This window comes from Kogia breviceps, chromosome 1 (genome assembly GCF_026419965.1).
Source record: "Kogia breviceps isolate mKogBre1 chromosome 1, mKogBre1 haplotype 1, whole genome shotgun sequence".
Classification (NCBI taxonomy): domain Eukaryota; kingdom Metazoa; phylum Chordata; class Mammalia; order Artiodactyla; family Physeteridae; genus Kogia; species Kogia breviceps.
In genome coordinates this window covers 46,847,173-46,863,752 of record NC_081310.1, presented here as the reverse complement: position 1 = coordinate 46,863,752, position 16,580 = coordinate 46,847,173, and the positions used below count along the sequence as shown (strand labels likewise).

At 37.4% G+C, this 16,580-nt stretch overlaps 1 protein-coding gene across 5 annotated transcripts in view; it reads right to left on the bottom strand.

Moving 5' to 3' along the window:
* COP1 (COP1 E3 ubiquitin ligase) overlaps nucleotides 1-16,580 on the bottom strand; it is a 284,440-nt gene that overhangs the window by 208,425 nt on the left and 59,435 nt on the right. The gene's annotated exons all lie outside the window — the stretch shown is intronic.

Sequence of the window (16,580 nt, the reverse complement as noted above, 5' to 3'; positions counted from 1 at the left end):
AATTTTTTAAAAAAATGCTTTTCAGAAATCTAATTTACTATTTCTGGTTATGACTTACTCACACAGATGTGAGAATATATTTCTATGAAAGATTTCAGTCAAACTCAATAATTTAAAAACAAAATTTTAATATTATCAAGTGGAGGGAGGGTAAATAACACACATTGGTAACAGAAACAAAGATGTAACAGATAAATGGTAATTATAAGTTTAACATTTTTTGTTATCAAAAAATAAAATTACAGGGGAACTCCCAAGTGGTCCAATAGTTAGGACTCTGCCCTTTCAATGCCGAGGGAGTGGGTTCAACCTGTTAGGGGAACTAAGATCCTGCAAGCACAAGCAAAATAAATAAAATAAAATAAAATAAAATAAAATAATAAAAAGATACCTTTTAGTATTAAAATGTACACAATGAACCAATAAATTTCACCTACATCTGATAAATATATACATAAAAAGACCATCAAAAGCTAAAAGTGGAATAACAGTACGACATGGTTTATGAACAACTACAATTCTAACTTTCCTATACATATTTTAAAAGAATAAAAAAGTACAGTGGAGCATTTCTAAAACAAACAAAAATAAGAAAGATGAATAAAACTTTCATTTACCTGGCTATGCAACAGAATTATTTGAGGCATTTCTTAAAATAGACACTGGGACGGATTTTTTATGATTCCGTTACTCTAGAAAAGATTCCAGGAATCTATATGTTTATAGATTGATAAGAATAAGCCAGTCAAAATTTGAAGACTCACTGAGATATTGCACATACTACAAAAAAGCATGGCCACTTCGGCTTGCAGGATCTTAGTTCCCTAACCAGGGACTGAACCCAGGCCCTTGGCAGTGAAAGTGAACCCGTGCAGATAGGAAACTTACACTCTCTGCTGTGCTGTTTTCATAAAGCTGAAAAAGATGTTTATCTTACCTGATTTCAACCCAAGCAAGATTGCTCTAGTTTCTGTTGCTTGTTGCTCTATGTGCCAGTGGGTTATGGCATTGAATAACTACCATGAAGTACAGAAGCTGGTGGGCCCTAAACAAATACAAGTGGCTGAAGCTCAAAATGTTCTAAAAATTGCACAACAAAGGTTGGCCAAAAAACAAAGAGATTTACAGCTGGTTGAAGAACATCTGCAGTTTTTGCAAGCAGCCTACAAAGATATTGTTGCTAAAAAGAACTACTAACATATCGGAAAAAACTGGCCACCAAGCGCTTACAGTGTGCATCTATCTTGCTAACTGTCCTGGAAGATGAGAAGGCAGGCATGACTTTCTCTGGTTTTATATCTCCTTCATTAATTTCTACGGGGCTTGACAAACCCAAGATGTTATTTTCACCAAAGCCTATATCATATACCTCTTAAAACTATCTTACTATCAGTTTCTCATTTAAGATTAGTAGACAGTCCTATTCAGATAAAAATAAAGGAGACTTAAGTAGCCTTCAAACAGGGGTAACAGACTAAAAAGATTAAAAATTGTTTTCTCTTGTTCCTAAAACATCAGCACACTTTTGTCTGATGAGCCCAAAATAATAAACCTGCCTGTGAGTATGAAAAAAAAAAAAAAAAAAAAAAAAAATCCTAACCAATGGACTGCCATAGAATTCCCCACTTCACTTTCAATGAACTGAAACTAGCTCAAGCAACAACTGAGCACCAACTCAGCTAAATTACTGATTAGACCAAAGAGGTCAGTCTCTTATCCTTGCTCCCTGACAAAGAAAAAGGCAAGACCATTCAGGAAGAAAGTATTAACTACTTTAGTCTCTGTACTGCTCTTGAATACAACTTTAAAATTACAAGGCAGGGAAAGAAGTAGGAAAAGTCAAGAGAAAAAAATAGGCAAAATGGGACTCCCCTGGTGGCCCAGCGGTTGGGAATCTGCCTGCCAATGCAGGGGACACGGGTTTGAGCCCTAGTCGGGCAAGATCCAACATGCCGCGGAGCAGCTGTGCCCGTGTGCCACAACTGCTGAGCCTGTGCTCTGGAGCCCGCAAGCCACAACTACTGAGCCTGCGTGCCACAACTACTGAAGCCCACGTGCCTAGAGCCCATGCTCCACAACAAGAGAAGCCACTGCAATGAGAAGCCCATGCACAACAAAGACCCAACACAGGCAAAAATAAATAAATAAATTTAAAAGGAAAAAAAACACAGGCAAAAGAATGAAATTCACAGATGACCCACTTGCTGGAATAAGCAAAAAAGACTTTAAAATATGTCTCTATATTATTAAAGAATTAAGGGGGGGGGGTGGTGGGATGAACTGGGAGATTGGGATTGACATATATACACTAATATGTATAAAATAGATAACTAATAAGAACCTGATGTATAAAAAAAGAAATTAAAAAAAGAATGGAGAAAATGAGCAAAAAAAATGGAGAATTAGAAAAGAATTGAAAGCACAAGTGTAAACCTAGAAATGAAGAATAAAAAGTCTGAAATAAAAAAATAAAAAAACTATGAATGAAGTTAGGAACAGATGGACGGAGCAGAGGAAAGGAATAATGAATTCAGACAGTTCAATATAAATTACTTAACCCAATTCAGAGAGAGAAAAAATAAAAACACAGCATCAGAAATATGTGGGATAATATGAAACAATAAGGGGCTTCACTGGTGGTACAGTGGTTAAGAATCTGCCTGCCAATGCAGGAGACATGGGTTTGAGCCCTGGTCCGGGAAGATCTCACATGCCGTGGAGCAACTAAGCCTGTGTGCCACGACTACTGAGTCTGTGTGCCACAACTACTGAAGCCCGTGAGCCTAGAGCCCACACTCCGCAACAAGAGAAGCCACCACAATAAGCATGTGCACTGCAACAAAGAGTAGCCCACACCCTCCACAACTAGAGAAGGCCCTCATGCACCAACGGAGACCCAACGCAGACAAAAATAAATAAAATAAATTATTTTTTTAAAATGAAACAATAAAACATATGACTGGAATCCTAAGGAAAAGGAGAGAGAGCACAGGGTTGAATAAATAATGGTTCACATGTTCAACAAACAGATCTTCCTGTCTGTGAAACAAAAGCAGGATAAATATTTTTCAAATGAAAGCTAGGAATATCACAGTCAAGCTGAAAACTAATGTCAAAAAGAACATCTTAAAATCAGCTAAAAAGGATACACAAGGGGAAGAACATTAAGAATGACTGAAAATTTCATCACAAACAAAGGAGCAAACAGAAAATGTAAATATGTCTTTAAAGTGTTAAAAGAAAAAAAACAAGACTTTTATGCAGAACAAAACTATCATCTATACAAGAAATAGTAAAGAAAATTATACAAACACAAGGGAAATGACTCAGATGGAACCTCAGATCTACAAGAGAAAATGGAGACATCTCAAAGGGTAAATATTTTGGTTTAAAAGAGTCTGTTCTTTAAAAAAATAAAAATAAAAATAAATAAATAAAAAAAATAAAAGAGTCTGTTCTTTTTCTTTTTTTTGCATAATTTCTTCAAAAGGCTATTAACTGTTTAAAGCAAAAATAACTGGTGGGGTTTATAATTTGAATTTATAATTTGGTAAATTGAAATACTATTAGGTCTTGCACTTTCCATAAAATGGTATATACTTGACCCTTGAACAACACAGGTTTGAAATGCATGGGTCCACTTATACATGGATTTTTTTTTGATAAATACAAACTGCAGTACTACACGATACATAGCTGGTTGAACCCATGGATACTGAACCATGGATATGGAGGGCTGATTATAAAGTTAGATGCAGATTTACAACTTCGCAGGGGTCAGCATGCCTAATAGCTGCATTGTTTAAGGGTCAACTGTATATTCAATGTTGACTGTGAATACACTGTGTATTCAATGTTGACTGTGAATACAATGTCCTTGAAGTGGCATACTATAAACTCAAGGTTGACTGTGCAAAGTAAAAAAGGCATTTTATAATCTTTAGAGAAACCCTAGAAATACAATAAGCAATATGCAAAAAATAGAGAAGATGGTATACTAAAATGAAACCCTGGAAACTCAATGATCTCTAAAGAAAGCAAGAAAGGAGAAAGGGGAAATAAGGAATATATGGAAAAACAGAAAACAAATACCAACATGGTAGACATCAAACCTGACCACATTGATAATTATTATATATTACATTTAAATGAACTTAAGCATTTGAATTAATGAGCTTACTAGATTGTATTAAAAACTCAATTACATACAGTTAAGAGACACATTTTTAAAATATAAAAACAACAGAAGGGAAGTAAAAGGGTACAGAAGAATATACTATAGAAACTCTAGTCATAACTAAGCTACTGAGGCTATATTAACATCAGAAAATATAAAAGCAGACTCCAGAACAAGGTATATTTCCAGCAATAAACATATACAATTCACAGTGACAAAGGGGATGATTCATCCAGAAGACATAACAATCCTAAACATGTATGCACCTAATAACGGGCTTCAAAATACATGAAGTAAAAATCATAGAAATCAATGAAAAATAAACAATCAAAAATTGCATGTTTAACACACCCCAATCAATAATTGATGGAGCGAGGAGAAAATAAATTTTTGAATAATATTAACAAACTCTACATTTATAAAGCACAGCAAATAACACACTGCTTTTAAATGAAGGTGAACATTTAACAAAACAGACCATATAGTAGGCCATAAAAAAAAAAAAAAAATCACAATAAATTTCAATGGACCAAAAGCAAACAAATTGAAGTTACTGGCTAAAATTCAATAAGAAAGATAGAATTCCTACTTTAACAACAAAACAGCAGGCTAGTTATATGAATGGATGCATTTCAGACAAAGGAGCAGAAATAGAAATAATACATTATCCTAGGAGCTAGGTGGAAAAACCTCAAAATACACAGGAATCCATCAGGTAGGGCACTCAATGAGACCGCCAAAAACCTATTCTAGTTCTACCTAACAAAACTTAAAAAACAAGCTTCAAGACAATCAAACTATTTTGAAAATACTTAACTACATGCCAGAACAAAGTTTAGAAATGTGTAAAGGAATACAAAAATAGCAACACTAAACAAGGTAAAATGTACAATTTCTGGATTCCAATCAAAAGATTAATAAGCACGCAAATAAGGATAATACGGCCCCAAATAAGGTGAAAAAATCCATCAATAAAAACAGATGCAGCAATGACACAAATAATAAAATAAGCAAACACAGTCATAAAACAGTTATTATAACTACCTATGTGTTCTCCAAGTTAAGGAGAGACAACAGATTATAGAAAAAAGTAGTGAACGTGACAACAGAAATAGAAACTATCCAAAATGAATTAGACAGAGGAAAAAGATAAAACATAAATAAGCAGAGCTGTTTATGCGTGAGCTGTGGTATAACTTCAACCAACCTAACAGATGTGTAATTGGAGTGCCCAAAGTGGAAAAGGTGACAGAAAAATATTTGAAGAAATAATGATCAAAAATTTTCCAAATCTTATGGAAACTATAATCCCACCAATCCAAGAATCTCAAAGAACCCCAAGAACAAGAAACATGAGTGTGGGGGGGAACTATACCAAGGTATATCAAAGTCAAAATACTTAAAACCACAAAAAGAACATTTTAAACTGAGAGAAATACATTTCATTCTGAGGATAAAGATTTCTCATCTGAAACAATGCAAGACAATGGACAATGGAGCAACATCTTTAAAATACTGAAAGAAAAAAAGTAAATCTAGAATTCTATACTCATTTGGAATTACCTTTCAGGTATAAAGGGTAAATAAAGACTTTCTCAGATATAGAAGGTGAAAGATTCATCACCAGCAGATCTACACTAAAGAAATGATAAAAGCTGTCCTTCAGGTGGAAGGGAAATTACAGATGGAATTCAAAAGAATGAATGGGGACTTCCCTGGTGGCAGAGTGGTTAAGAATCCACCTGCCAATGCAGGGGACAAGGGTTCAATCCCTAGTCCAGGAAGATCCCACATGCTGCAGAGCAACTAAGCCCACGTGCCACAACTACTCTGAAGCCTGTGCACCTAGAGCCCGTGCTCTGCAACAAGAGAAGCCATTGCAACAAGGAGCCCACGTGCCACAAAGAAGAGGAGCCCACGCTCGTCTCAACTAGAGAAATCCTGAGCGCAACAACGAAGACCCAATGCAGCCCTAAATAAATAAATAAAGTTATTTTTTAAAAACACACACACGAAAGAATGAAAGAGTGAATGGAAATCAAGATAATGAATTACACCAGAAATGATGAATATATGTATGTATACAACTTTTAAAAAATCTCCATAAAACATAATTTATTGTTTAAACCAAAATTAATAGTGATTTATGGGGGGATGGTTATAACATATATAGGAGTAAAACATTTGACAAAAAATAGTACAAAGGCTGAGAGAGAAGAAATGTAATTATACTGTTGTAAGGTTCTTATAATACTGATGAAGTAGGATAATATTACTCAGAAGTACAATATAATAGAAATTATATTAAAATCCCAAAAGCAACCACTAAGAAACCAAACAAAATGTTCTATCTGAGAAGCCAAATGACAAGCCAAAATGTTCTATCTGACAAGCCGAATAAAATGAAATCATGAAAAATACTCAATCTAAAATCATATAAATCAGTCTGACCACAATACAATTCAACTAGAATTCAATTACCAAAATAGCATTTGGCAAAGTAGCAATATCCAAAATACACACACACACACACACACACACACACACACACACTTCTAACAAATCAATAAGAAAAAAGAAACAATCTATTAGGAAAATGGGTATAGGCTATGAATAGGCAATTCATCAAACAAGAAACCAAGATAGACAAACAAATTAAAAAACTCTCTTCACTAGTAATCACAGAAATACAAAATGACAAAACAAAACACACACATACACACACACAAACACAAGCATCTGACAACTATCAGACTGGCAGAAACTAAAATACCGAGGGTTGATATGGTACAAACCCACAGAAGAGCAATATGGCAATAATTAATATGGTTAAAATGGGCATTCAAACCCTAGGAAAAGCAATTCCACTCCTTAAATCATTAAGTATATATGTATGAGCACAAGGAGACATAAATAACAATACTAAATGCAGTACTGACACTCATAATTATGAATTCAGAACAACTTAAATGTCCATCAACAGGGGAATAGAAATGTTCATGCAATGGATTACAATAGAGAAGTTAAAATAATTAAACTACATCTACATTTATCAGCAGGAACCTCAAAAAGTAAATAAAAAGGCATAGGTCAAAAAGATAACTACATGGGCTTCCCTGGTGGCGCAGTGGTTGAGAGTCCGCCTGCCGATGCAGGGGACATGGGTTCATGCCCCGGTCTGGGAAGATCCCACATGCCGCGGAGCAGCAGGGCCCCTGAGCCATGGCCGCGGAGCCTGCGCTCCACAAAGGGAGAGGCCACAACAGTGAGAGGCCCGCATACCGCAAAAAATAATAATAATAATAATAAGTACAGTTTGAAACTTCCAAATTATACAAACAATACTTTATATATGGTTGTAAATACAAGTACATGTTTAAAAAAAAGCTTATACATGCTTGAGAAGGATCCTTCCCAACTTCATATGGTGGTTATTCTGGGAGAATGGAATGAGATGAGAGGGTTTTAAGTATAAAAAAATATTTAGGGCTTCCCTGGTGGCGCAGTGGTTGAGAGTCCGCCTGCCGATGCAGGGGATGCAGGTTCGTGCCCCGGTCCGGGAAGATCCCACATGCTGTGGAGCGGCTGGGCCCGTGAGCCATGGCTGCTGAGCCTGCGCGTCCAGAGCCTGTGCTCCGCAACGGGAGAGGCCACAACAGTGAGAGGCCCACGTACCGCAAAAAAAAAAAAAAAAAAAAAATTTAATTCTCAAAAGGCAGACCTAAGACAAATATGGTAAAGTGTTACTATTTATTAAAACAGAAAGAAGGTAAGTCAGGAGTCTCTTTATTTTCTGTACTTTTCTGTATGTTAGAAATATTCATCAAGTTAAATAATAATGCAAAGTAAAACAGGAAAACAATAATGAAAAATGCTGTAATACCTATGACAGGAAGTTTGCTTCTGAACTGGCTCCCTCATCAAAAAATAACAGAAAAGATCTGAGTTCTAAAACTATGATACCTGTACTTCCTCAATTCTAAGACAGAGACAAAAAGCATGCAAAGATTAATGTTGACACGTCAAAAGGGGAATAAGGTTAACAGTTCTCACACTTAGTATGTAAACTTACCTATCTTCAGTAAATAGCCCATATACACCCTTAAGTGAGCCTGTGGTTCAACAGTCCAGAAAGTCTCTCTTTTACCACCACCACGGAAAAAAAATTCTAGTGTTCTCTTAAGGTAGAAAAGGGAGAATCATTTGCTATGAGTTGTACAGGAAGGGATCAGAGAATCTAACTGCTTCTTAATCAGATTCTCAACAAAGCATCCTGTTTTCAGTCTTTACTGTATATCTCATGCTACCAATTCCAAGGCCTTTGCTTCACAATATAAATAGGGTTCACTCCTAGCTCTTCCCCACTGCTGGCTCAGCTTTCTCAGATCTCTTAATCTATTACTTTTCATCCATTGCTGCCATTGTCTCTTCTCCCATTCTTTTGCCTTTAAAAGTCCCTTTACTGTCATCTTATTTTATTTTTAACATCTTTATTGGAGTATAACTGCTTTACAATGGCATGTTAGTTTCTGCTTTATAACAAAGTGAATCAGTTATACATATACATATATCACCATATCTCTTCCCTCTTGCATCTCCCTCCCTCCCACATTCCATATCCCACCCCTCTAGGTGGTCACAAGTCAACAGGCTGACCTCCCTGTGCTATGCGGATACTTCCAACTAGCATTCGGTTTTACATTTAGTAGTGTATTTATGTCCACGCCACTCTCTCACTTTGTCCCAGGTTACCCTTCCCCCTCCCCATGTCCTCAAGTCCATTCTCTAGTAGGTCTGCATCTTTATTCCCATCTTGCCCCTAGGTTCTTCATGACTATTTTTTTTTTTTTTTAGGTTCCATATATATCTGTTAGCATACAGTATTTTTCTCCTTCTGACTTACTTCACTCTGTATGACAGACTGCAGATCCATCCACACCTCACTACAAATAACTCAATTTCGTTTCTTTTTATGGCGGAGTAATATTCCATTGTATATATGTGCCACATCTCCGTCATCCATTCAAATGTCAATGGACACTTAGGTTGCTTCCATATGCTGGCTATTGTAAATAGAGCTGCAATGAACATTGTGGTAAATGAATCTTTTTTGAATTATGGTTTTCTCAGGGTATATACCCAGAAGTAGGATGGCTGGGTCGTATAGCAGTTATATTTTTAGTTTCTTAAGGAACCTCCATACTCTTCTCCCTAGTGGCTGTATCAATTTACATTTCCACCAACAGTGCAAGATGGTTCCCTTTTCTCCACACCCTCTCCAGTATTTGTTGTTTGTACATTTTTTTGATGATGGCCATTCTGACTAGTGTGAGATGATATCTCCTTGTAGTTTTGATTTGCATTTCTCTAATGATTAATGATGTTGAGCATTCTTTCATGTGTTTGTGGCAATCTGTACATCTTCTTTGGAGAAAAGTCTATTTACATCTGCTGTCCTTTTTCTTTTTCTTTTTTCCTGCTCATCTTTCAATTGGGTAGTTTGTTTTTGTGATATTGAGCTGCTTGTAAATTTTGGAGATTAATCCTTTGTCAGCTGCTTCATTTACAAATATCTTGTCTCATTCTGAGGGTTGTCTTTTCATCTTGTTTATGGTTTCCTTTGCTGTGCAAAAGCTTTTAAGTTTGATTAGGTCCCATTTGGTTATTTTTGTTTTTATTTCCATTTCTCTAGGAGGTGATCCAAAAAGGATCATGCTGTGATGTATGTCATAAAGTGTTCTGCCTATGCTTTCCTCTAGGAGTTTGATAGTGTCTCTCTGGCCTTACATTTAGGTCTTTAATCCATTTTGAGTTTATTTTTGTGTATGGTTTCAGGCAGTGTTCTAATTTCATTCTTTTACATGTAGCTGTCCAGTTTTCCCAGCACCACTTATTGAAGAGGCTGTCTTTTCTCCATTGTATATTCTTGCCTCCTTTATCAAAGATAAGCTGACCATATGTGCATGGGTTTATCTCTGGGCTCTCTATCCTGTCCCATTGATCTATATTTCTGTTTTTGTGCCAGTACCATACTGTCTTGATTACTGAAGCTCTGTAGTATAGTCTGAAGTCCAAGAGCCTGATTCCTCCAGCTCCGTTTTTCTTTCTAAAGATTGCTTTGGCAATTTGGGGTCTTTTGTGTTTCCATACAATTTGTGACATTTTTTTATCTAGTTCTGTGAAAAATGCCATTGGTAATTTGATAGGGATTGCACTGAAGGTGTAGATTGCTTTGGGTAGTATAGTCATTTTAACAGTGTTGATTCTTCCAATCCAAGAACATGGTATATACCTCGCCACCTATTTCTATCATCTAATTTTTTTCATCAGTGTCTTATAATTTCCTGAATACAGGTTTTTTCTCTCCTTAGGTAGGTTAATTCATAGGTATTTTATTCTTTTTGCTGCAATGGTAAATGGGAGTGTTCTCTTAATTTCACTTTCAGATTCTTCATCATTACTGTATAGGAATGCAAGAGATTTCTATGCATTAATTTTGTATCCTGCTACTTTACCAAATTCATTGATTAGCTCCAGTAGTTTTCTGGTAGCAACTTTAGGGTTCTCTATGTATAGCATCATATCATCTGCAAACAGTGACAGCTTTTCTTCTTTTCCGATTTGGAATCCTTTTATTTCTTTTTCTTCCCTGATTGCTGTGCCTAAGACTTCCAAAACAATGTTGAATAATAGTGGTGAGAGTGGGCAACCTTGTCTTATTCCTGATCTTAGTGGAAATGGTTTCAGTTTTTCACCATTGAGGACGATGTTGGCTGTGGGATTGTCATATATGGGCTTTATCATGTTGAGGTAAGTCCCCTCTCTGCCCACTTTCCAGAGGGTTTTTATCAGCAATGTGTGTTGAATTCTGTCAAAACCTTTCTCTGCATCTATTGAGATGATCATATGTTTATTTCTCCTTCAATTTGTTAATATGGTGTACCACATTGATTGATTTGCATATATTGAAGAATCCTTACATTCCTGGGATAAACCTCACTTGATCATGGTGTATGATCCTTTTAATGTGCTGTCAGATTCTGTTTGTTAGTACTTTCTTGAGGATTTCTGCATCTATGTTCAACAGTGATACTGGCCTGTAGTTTTCTTTGTGACATCTGTGTCTGGTTGTGGTGTCAGGGTGATGGTAGCCTCGTAGAATGAGTTTGAGAGTGTTTCTCCCTCTGCTATATTTTGGAAGAATTTGAGAAGGATAGGTGTTAGCTTTTCTCTAAATGTTTGATAGAATTCACCTGTGAAGCCATATGGTCCTTGACTTTTGTTTCTTGGAAGATTTTTAATCACAGTTTCAATTTCAGTGCTTATGATTGGTCTGTTCACATTTTCTATTTCTTCCTGGTTCATTCTCAGAAGGTTGTGCATTTCTAAGAATTTGTTCATTTCTTCCAGGTTGTCCATTGTATTGACACAGAGTTGCTTGCAGTAATCTCTCATGATCCTTTGTAGTTATGCAGTGTCAGTTGTTACTTCTCCGTTTTCATTTGTAATTCTATTGATTTGAATTTTCTCCCTTTTTTTCTTGATGAGTCTGGCTAATGGTTTATCAATTTTGTTATCTTCTCAAAGAATCAGCTTTTAGCTTTATTGATCTTTGCTATTGTTTCCTTCATTTCTTTTCCATTTATTTCTGATCTGATCTTTATGATTTCTTTCCTTCTGCTAACTTTGGGGCTTTTTGGTTCTTCTTTCTCTAAGTTCCTTAGCTATTTGAGATGTTTCATGTTTCTTAAGGTAGGACTGTATTGCTATAAACTTCCCTCTTAGAACTGCTTTTGCTGCCTCCCATAGGTTTTGGATCATTGTGGTTTCATTGTCATTTCTTTCAAGGTATTTTTCTTATTTCCTCTTTGATTTATTCAGTGATCTCTTGGTTATTAAGTAGTGTATTGTTTAGCCTCCATGTGTTTGCACTTTTTACAAATTTTTTCCTGTAATTGATATCCAGTGTCATAGCGTTGTGGTCAGCAAAGATACTGGATACGACTTCAATTTTCTTACATTTACTGAGGCTTGATTTGTGACCCAACATATGATCTATCCTGGAGAATGTTCCATGAGCACTTGAGAAGAAAGTGTATTCTGTTGCTTTTGGATGGAATGTCCTATAAATTTCAATTAAGTCCATCTTGTTTAATGTATCATTTAAAGCTTGTGTTTCCTTGTTTATTTTCATTTTGAATGATCTGTCCATTGATGAAAGTGGGGTGTTAAGCTCCCCTACTATAATTGTGTTACTGTTGATTTCCCCTTTTATGGCTGTTAGTATTTGCCTTATGTACTGAGGTGCTATTATGTTGGGTGCATAAATATTTACAATTGTTTTATCTTCTTGGATTGATCCTTTGATCATTATGTACTGTTCTTCTTTGTATCTTGTAATAGTCTTTATTTTAAAGTCTATTTTGTCTGATATGAGAATTGCTATTCCAGTTTTCCTTTGATTTCCAATTTTATGGAATATCATTTTCCATCCCCTCGCTTTCAATCTGTATATGTGTCCCTAGGTCTGAAGTGGGTCTCTTGTAGACAGCATATATATGGGTCTTTTTTTTTGTATCCATTCAGCCTGTCTATGTCTTTTGGTTGGATCATTTAACTCATTTACATTTAAGGTAATTATCGATATGTATGTTTCTATTACCATTTTCTTAATTGTTTTGGGTTTGTTATTGTACGACTTTTCCTTCTCTTGTGTTTCCTGCCTAGAGAAGTTCCTTTAGTATTTGTTGTAAAGCTGATTTGGTGGTACTGAATTTTCTTAGCTTTTGCATGTCTGTAAAGGTTTCAATTTCTCCCCCAAATCAGAATGAGTCCTTGCTGGGTAGAGAAATCTTGGTTGTAGGTTTTTCCCTTTCATCACTTTAAATATGTCCTGCCACTCCCTTCTGGCGTGCAGGTGTCTGCTGAAACACCAGCTGTTAACCTTATGAGGATTCTCTTGTATGTTATTTGTTGTTTTTCCCTGGATGCTTTTAATATTTTTTTCTTTGTATTTAATTTTTGATAGTTTGATTAGTATGTGTCTTGGCATGTTTCTCCTTGGATTTATCCTATATGGGACTCTCTGTGCTTCCTGGACTTGATTAACTATTTCCCTTCCCATATTAGGGAAGTTTTTAACTATAATCTCTTCAAGTATTTTCTCAGTCCCTTTCTTTTTCTCTTCTTCTTCTGGGACCCCTATAATTTGATTGTTGGTGCATTTAATGTTCTCCCAGAGGTCTGTGAGACTGTCCTCAATTCTTTTCATTTTTTTTCTTTCTTCTGCTCTGCAGTAGTTATTTCCACTATTCTATCTTCCAGGTCATTTATTCGTTCTTCTGCCTCAGTTAGTCTGCCATTGATTCCTCTAGAGAATTTTATATTTCATTTATTGTGTTGTTCATCACTGTTTGTTTGCTCTTTAGTTCTTCTAGGTCCTTGTTAAACATTTCTTGTATTTCCTCCATTCTATTTCCAAGATTTTGGATCATCTTTACTGCCATTATTCTGAATTCTTTTTCAGGTAGACTGCTTATTTCTTCTTCATTTGTTAGGTCTGGTGGGTATTTAACTTGCTCCTTCATCTGCTGTGTGTTTCTCTGTCTTCTCACTATGTTTAACTTACTGTGTTTGGGGTCTCCTTTTTGCAGGCTGCAGGTTCGCAGTTCCCGTGGTTTTTGGTGTCCTCCTCCAGAGGCTAAGGTTGGTTCAGTGGGTTGTGTAGACTTCCTGGAGGAAGGGACTAGTGCCTGTGTTCTGGTGGATGAGGCTGGATCTTCTCTTTCTGGTGGGCAGGTCCATGTCTGGTGGTGTGTTTTGGGGTGTCTGTGACCTTATTATGATTTTAAGCAGCCTTTCTGCTAATGGGTGGGGCTGTGTTCCTGACTTGCTAGTTGTTTGGCATAGGGTGTACAGCACTGTAGCTTCCTGGTTGTTGAGTGGAGGGTGCTAGGTCTTGCCGTTGAGATGGAGATCTCTGGGAGATATTCACCGTTTGATATTACGTGGAGCTGGGAGGTCTCTGGTGGACCAATGTGTTGAACTTGGCTCTCCCACCTCAGAGGCACATCCCTGACGCCTGGCTGGAGCACCAAGATCCTGTCATCCACATGGCTCAGATTAAAAGGGAGAAAAAAAGAAAGATGATGAAATGAAATGAAATAAAATAAAATGAAATGAAATAAAATAAAATAAGATAAAATAAAGTTATTAAAATAAAAAATAATTATCAAAAAAAATTTTTAAGTAATAAAAAAAGAAAGAAAGAAAAAAGGGAGCAACCAAAACAAATACACCAATGATGACAAGCGCTAAAAACTATACTTAAAAAAAAAAAGACAGGAAGAACCCTAGGACAAATGGTAAAAGCAAACTTATACAGACAAAATCACACACAGAAGCATATGCATACACACTCACACACAAAATATATATATATATATAGTTGCTCCCAAATTCCACCTTCTCAATTTGGGATGATTTGTTGTCTCTTCAGGTATTCCACAGATGCAAGGTACATCAAGTTGATTGTGGAGATTTAATCCACTGCTCCTGAGGCTGCTGGGAGAAATTTCCCTTTCTCTTCTTTGTTTGCACAGTTCCTGGGGTTCAGCTTTGGATTTGGCCCCGCCTCTGCATGTAGGTCACCTGACGGTGTCTGTTCCCCCGCTCAGACAGGACGGGGTTAAAGGAGCAGCTGACTCAGGGTCTCTGGCTCAGTCAGGCTTGGGGGAGGAAGGGGTACAGAATGCGCGGCGAGCCTGTGGTGGCAGAGGCTAACATGACATTGCACCAGCCTGAGACGTGCCGTGTGTTCTCCCAGGGAACCTGTCCCTTGATCAGAGGACCCTAACAGTGGCTTGCTGCACAGTGTCCCTGGAGGGGACATGTGGATAGTGACCTGTGCTTGCACACAGGCTTCTGGGCGGCGGCAGCAGCAGCCTTAGTGTTTCATGCCCGTCTCTTGGGTCTGCGCTGATAGCCACAGCTCACGCCCATCTCTGGATCTCCTTTAAGCGGTGCTCTTAATCCCCTCTCTTCACATACCAGGAAACCAAGAGGCAAGAAAAAGTCCCTTGCCTCTTAGGCAGGTCCAGACCTTGTCCGGGACTCCCTCCCGGCTAGCTGTGGCACACTAACCCCCTTCAGGCTGCGTTCACAGAGCCAACCCCAGTCCTCTCCCTGGGATCTAACCTCCAAAACCTGAGCCTCAGCTCCCAACTCCCACCCATCCCAGAGGTTGAGCAGACAAGCCTCTTGGGCTGGTGAGTGCTGGTTGGCACTGACCCTATGTGTGGGAATCTCTCCTCTTTGCCCTCTGCACCCCTGTTGCTGTGCTCTCGTCCGTGGCTCTGAAGCTTCCCCCCTCCACCACCCGCAGTCTCTGCCCGTGAAGGGGCTTCCTAGTGTGTGGAAACCTTTCCTCCTTCATGGCCCCCTCCCACTGGTACAGGTCCCATCCATATTCATCTGTTTTTTCTTTTTTCTTTTGCCCTACCCAGGTACGTGGGGAGTTTCTTGCCTTTGGGGATGTCTGAGGTCTTCTGCCAGCGTTCAGTAGGTGTTCTGTAGGAGCTGTTCCACATGTAGATGTATTTCTGATGTATTTGTGGGGAGGAAGGAGATCTCCACGCCTTACTCTTCCACCATCTTGAAGCTCCTCTCTACTGTCATTTTAATAGCATTAAGGGAGCAAGACTGTTTGTTCAGTCTATCATAGAGAAGTATTTTTATATCACTTATCACTGTAAAAATATTTAGTTTATCTCCTCAGCTACTCCACCCTACCCCACCAACACACACACACACACACACACACACACACACACACACACCAGAATCCTGTCTTTTCCACTACCCTTAACACAACATCTAGCACATAGTAGATGCTAATAGAAAACTATGTTTAAAATCATAGGAGAGTCTTGGCAACAATTTTTGGGATATGACACCTAAAGCAAAAGCAAAAACATCAAAAATAAACAAGTATGACTATATCAAACATACAAGCTTCTGCACAAGCAAATGATCAACAAAATGAAAATGTGACCAAGGCAATGGGAGAAAATATTTGTAGATCATATATCTGATAAGAGGTTATATCCAAAATACGGTATATAAAGAATTCATATAATTCAATAGCAAAAACACCCCCAAATAATCCAATTTAAAAACGGGCAAAGGATTTTCCAAATAAGATATTCGAATGTTCAACAGGTACATGAAAAGGTGTTCAACCTCAAAAATCATTAGGAAAATACAAATCAAAACCACAAGGAGACATCAATCATCTCATACAGGTCACAATGGTCACCATCAAAAAGACAAGAAAGAACAAATGCTGGTGAGGATGTGGAGAAAAGGGAAACCCTTGTGCACTGCTGGTGGGAATGTAAATTGG